The following is a 6,095-nucleotide window of genomic DNA, read 5'->3' on the forward strand; positions in this document are numbered from 1 at the left end:
TTATCTTGTTGCTTAGTCATCCTGCATAGATTCGATAAGAAGTAAACAAATTTTTATTGATAAAGACTAATTCGTGAGTTCTGACACATAATATATGGAAACATTATGTCATTGGAAACGTTCGTGGTAAATTTTGTCGCTTTGGAAAGGCTGTGGCGCCAACTAACGAAAATGTCGGGGGAGGGTAAATTGTATTTTCCGAATCAAGCGGAGATCTTTTTTTCATTTTTGGCCCTTTTTTCGATGAAAATACTAAACAAGATACATTTTCCCGATGAAAACATCAAAAACAAAGTATTTTTCAATATCAGGGGGCAGATATAAGGGGGAGGGCTGACGCCCCCTCCAATTAGCATCACGCTGTAAAAAGAAAAACAATCATTTAATTTAAATACATTCATAATTAACTAATGAAAGTTCTTAAGCCAAACTGGCCAGACATGACAATAAAGAACAAAGAGAGATAAAACTCCACGAAAAAAACCTCAAACGAGCCTACGGCCGTAGTCTCGTTTGAGTTTTTTTTTGTTGAGTTTTATCTCTCTTTGTTGTTTATAATTAACTAAAAGAATAAAATCCATAATGGGTATTCAGGCTCATTTGAAGCTATGGTAATTAAGTTTACAACTAAATAGGTAAATGCCAAAATTGTCCAAATTTTTGTGTTGTTAAGGGTTATTTTAAACAAAACTAGAAAAAGCTTAAATCCCACTTTATTCAAAATTGGACAAGATTCATCTGGCAGACAGGCCTGTGCTGGTTTTTCTTAAATGGCACTGGACAGAAATAGCTCAGGGTGTCTCGAGCTTCAAAAATCAAATAATCAAACCATTTTTTTTAAATACAGTAAACACTTCCAAAGTGATCCCAAAACATCCTCGGCTGGGAGTAGTTGGGGCCACTATTGCATTACTTCACCAGCCGACTGCAGTGCATTCTATATAGTCGATAATGAGCATTTCTTTCTATTTGCCTCATTTGTTCGTCATGCACTTTCATCATTACATAATGACTTACTTGTTTAATCCTCTTGTTGGGGCGGCGTTGAGAGCGTGGTCAGCCTTCTCCACGTGGGGTGGTCTGTAGCAAGGGCCTGTATACCAGACAGCAAAATTCCAGCTTTATCCGGGAAATTCCCGAGACTATAACCCCACCAGAACTAGGGTCTTCCTCTTGGATGCTTCCAGACACCACTGGTTGGTTCAAAGTCGTAAAGAATCCCAGCCGGAACGTCGACAGGCAATCGCAAAAAAAAAATGTCCAAACCAGCGAAGTGTCCGCTGAATAGCCAGGTTTGACAAAGGTGATTGGGAAGTTATAATTTGTAGGCGGCCGTTGCTGACAAAGTCTGTCCATGGGATTCCCTCGATTGTCCGAAGCCACTTAAATTAAAGAGTGTTGAGACAGCGCTGAAGAGTTGCAGTTGCAGGCCAAGCTTCAGCTCCGTATAGCAGGATCGAACAGACCGACCCTCCAAGGATCTTCATTTCGGTAGCTTGATTGATCTATGGCTGCTTCCAAACATGGCTTAGTCTACTGAAGACAACAGAGGCCTTGGCAACGCGGGTAGCAGTTTTGATGCAGCCATACGATGATATATTAGAACCAAGATAAGTGAAGCGGTTAACCACTTCGACTTGATTTCTAGCAACCAAGTAATTAGAATTGTCGGAGGCAGACTTTGGCTACACTACCATGACTTTCGTCTTATTCCAGTTAATGGACAGTCCTGTCCTAGCAGCTTCATCTAGAAGCGTTTTTCAGCCATGAGCAGCTGTGACTTAGAGTTGATGACTAATACTATGTCCTCAGCAAAGTCACAATCAGTGACAAATCTATCCCCATACTTCAGTTCAAAGCTCATCTTCCGGGATGTGCAAGTCATAACATAATCAACAATACAGTTAAATAGCTCAGGAGAAACTGAACAACCTTGTCTGTCTCCTCTTCTGACTGGAAATAACGTGCTACGTCTACCATTCACTTCCACATAGCTCTCAGTATCTTGATGCTTGGAGAATATCTGCTCTGTCGTTGATCAGCCTAGGATAAAACCAGCCAGTTCTACTCTGGGCTTAGAAAAGAGAATACTTAGTACCGAGAGGATCGTTATCCCTCTATAGTTTTTGCACTCCCCCTGGAACCTTTTTTCTTCCACAGTGGTAGGATCACTCATGTACGCCAGTCTTTTGGGATTCATAACAGGATACTGTGACCATCGTTCTTAAGTAGCTCCGCGAAGATTCTGCAAAAGCCAGGAGCTTTTTTCTTCAGTTTCTTCACAGTGTTTGAATTTCTACCACTGAAAACAGCTTAATGTCAATATTAACGAGGTTATTAGAGAAAGGATCGTTATCCCTCTATAGTTCTTGCACTCCCCCTGGAACCTTTTCTCTTCCACAATCACTCTTGTACGCCAGTCTTTTGGGATCCATAACAGGTTAGTGCAACCGTCGTTCTTATTATGTAATATATATAATGACATATATATATATGTAATATTGTAATTATATGTAATATTGACATTCATATAATATAATATCAATATTAACGAGGTTATTACCGATCCCAAGTTGAAGGATGGCAGAAATCTCTACAGATGGAGAGGGGGCCGCATTAAGCAGAGATAAAAAGTGTTCATTTCACCTTGAAAGGTTGGACACTATTTCTTCAAGGAGCACGCTGTCCACATTTAGTACAATTAGAGATATATAGCAAGGTCCACAGCCTCCTATGACAGCCAAAGCTTTTTGACCTGAACTTGCAAGCCAAGAGTTGTTCTAGCTGCGTCGGTGACTCCAGTTTTAAACGAATTCCACATGGCTTCAATATCCGAAGATTATGACACGTTTTCAAAACGGTTTTTAATCTCAACTGCATACCGCTGTTTAATAGTAGAGGTATCAAGACTTCGAAGATTAAGTGTTGCAATGCACTTGACGACCTTCTGAACTTTCAGCTTAAGACGAATTTTGGCAACTACAAATCAGTTATCAGTATTACCCAGGGCAGCACCGCGAAACGAGCGGCAATTAAAAACCGACGACCTCCATCACCAAAAGATGATGACATAACCAATCATTTTCTTTGTGACGCCATCGCTAGTATACCAAGTATACTGATGAATTCGAGGTCTTTCGAAAACTATGTTGGAGATAACGAGCTAATAGGCACTGCAGAGCTGAAGCAGACGATTTATACTGCCATTAGCTATGTCCGGGGTAACACACCCCATGATGTCTTTTCATATGCCTATGGGATCACTAACGGTAGTGTTGAAGTCCCCAAGAAGAAGCAATATATCATGGAGAGAGGCAGAAGAAACCAGCTGCGTGAGGCCTTTGTAAAACTAGTCCTTAGCATCGGGGTCAGCCTCATTTGTTGGCACATAGCATACAACTATAAAGAATCTTCCATGACGGTATCTCCAGCGGGAGGTGCATTTCCAGCTCTTTTATGAAGAACTAGACATACACCAGCTCTCCTTGTGATGCCAGTACCCGACCTAATTAAACTGTAATTGTCACTCATGAATTTCTCACCTTTCCCTCGCAAACGTGTTTCTCTAACGCCAGTAACAGCAACAAAATACTGTTTGAGCTCACTAGCAAGAAGTAGCTCAGCGCCTGGATAATTTAGAGTCAGGATATTCCAAGTAGCGATTTTCATACTACTCTTTGCAAGGAGGTTCTTCGGGTGGTTTGGCCACCGTCGTCAAGATATCCAGGGACAGGCTAGGGTCGGCATCGTAAAAGGGGAAAAAATATTCAAAGCTTGAATAACGCTTTTGGTTGCAAGATAGTTTTCCTTGCCGAAGCAAGCCCAGGGAACAAGGTGCAAACCAGTCACACAGCCCTCTTCACTTTGTCCAGACTAGGGACGAGTAACCGTGACCAGATGATACACAGCAGGTGAGGTAATTGCACAGCAGGTCATATCATTACATATGGATTATAAATAATACGTAGCCTTGTAGCTGTCCTGGTCAAGTGGTTACCGTGCTAGACTTCAGACCCTTTGTCCAAGAGGACAGGGGCTTGAGCACTGGTGTTTGGAAGTGATTGACATGACTCTGTAAGCTCAGCTAGAGTTGACTCAGTTCTAAATGGGTACCTGGAGGAATTTGGGGAAAGTAAACAGGAAGTGTGTGTGAAAATACAGGATGGCTGACCCCCAATCCCATTGCACATCCTGGCTGAACCCCATGAAACGGAGATCAGCATCACAGGTAGGCACTGTAAAAATCCAATGCCGTATTCTTTACCTTCTAATTAACTAAAAAAAATTAATTAGCCTGAATCATTAGTCCTTATCGAATAAACCTGAAATAAAACTGTAAATCATGAGCAAATTTTGAATACATGAATTCTTACCTCTGGCATTAGCATTCCTTAAAACTCGATTGACTGTGGACATGCTTGAGTTCTGGGAGTACGCAAAAATATCAAAGTCTACCCGTTCATGATAAATAAAACTTCAATTGTTCGTCAAATCACCAGTCCTTCTTTCTATATGACTAATCTGAACCCAACACACAAACGTAGAATTGCCTTTTGTCTTTTATAAATAAACTCGTCATTTCCAGAAATAATTAATTTTCCTTTTAACTCCACTCTCATCCAAGCCCTCTTGTCCTTTCCCCTACAGGTCCTACTCTTCCCAACAACCCCATTGAAGATAGAGGCGGCAATGGCCAAGAGATCTTCCGCGAGAATGATCTTGTAAACGTGACTTTTTTCATTGTCTAAATAGAACCTATTTCATCCTCCATATAAAAATTATAAAGAAAACGGACGGTTCATTTCTGAACTTGAGGATCACAGTTTATGGAAAACAGTGTCTGCTTCAATTTCATTTAATATACCTCTCTCAGCGTGCATCAGAATCAAAGTTTCAAGATTTTCATTAGTCATGGCTGCCCTCAGCCTTGTTTTCATCATGTCAAAGCAAATGCATTTTTTTATGTATCGGTCTTCCATCGTTTGTATAATTGTATCTGCAACGCAGTTAAATGCACTGACTCTAACTAAACGCCTTCAGGGAATAATCAAATTTTTTCATCGTCAGAATCTTCTGTTGCCAACTTTTCAGACTTTTCTTATTCGTTTTTTTCCCTAAGACCCGTTTCAATGGGCTTAATTGCGTGTTTTCCGAATGAGGCTTCCATTTTTTCTTTAAATATCAAGACAAATGTTTTAGCTGCATCCAATGTTTGTTCGAGTCAGTTTGTATAGATTTAAATATTGATACATATGAATTTACCAGCCTCAATACTTGAGCATAGTCTGAATTTTTATTTGGAGGTAGTCAGACAGTGGGATCGTAATCTTAAGGATTTGAAGAAAAATCATAGCGGTAACAATTGTTTCAAAACTTACGAATTTGAACAGAATTCCTTAAGCGTCATTCCTTACTTTGGCGATGAATCCATTTGACATTTTTTACCTTATGTAATGCTGTCATAATCTCGTAAAAAACGTGTTTTACTGACCAAGATTGAACAATCAGAGACTGAGAGGTCCAGTTACCAAGTCTCCTAAGAACTTTGGCGGCATTGCGACGGCTGTGTTAACCTATATCTCTAATTGCTCCAAGCTTGTAAACTGGGGTTTCTTCAGTACACATCTGTCGCCTTTTCAAATTTTCCTTCTAAAAGACCTTAGCTTCTTCAGCAAGACAAAAACAAAACGGTTGACGGCAAGGTCTGAGCTATATCATTGATTACTAGGTCTAACGCATGTGCATAACACCGAGTGTAGACGCAGTTTGGTACGATGTTCGTTATTTTTGGCTGTCAGACCATTGTAAGCTCCACTCATATTTGATGCCCCGTCAATATCAGTTGCTACGCAGTGTTCAATGGCAATTCCCACCTCTTCCAGAGCATCTCTTAATGAAACAAGCAGTGCTTCAGTCGATGTTAATCTGACACATTCTAAAGATAGCAATCTTTCAACTACTTTAGGCCCATGCACAAACCAAACCACACGATCGTTTCCCGAAATACCAATCGCTGTGTTCATCCTTATAGAAAAGTCAACAGATTCTTTTATCTTAAATAATATTGCTTCTTTCATCAAATTGTGAAGGTTTTA

The sequence above is a fragment of the Artemia franciscana genome, unplaced genomic scaffold, assembly GCF_032884065.1.
Source record: "Artemia franciscana unplaced genomic scaffold, ASM3288406v1 PGA_scaffold_56, whole genome shotgun sequence".
In the NCBI taxonomy this organism is placed as follows: Eukaryota; Metazoa; Arthropoda; class Branchiopoda; order Anostraca; family Artemiidae; genus Artemia; species Artemia franciscana.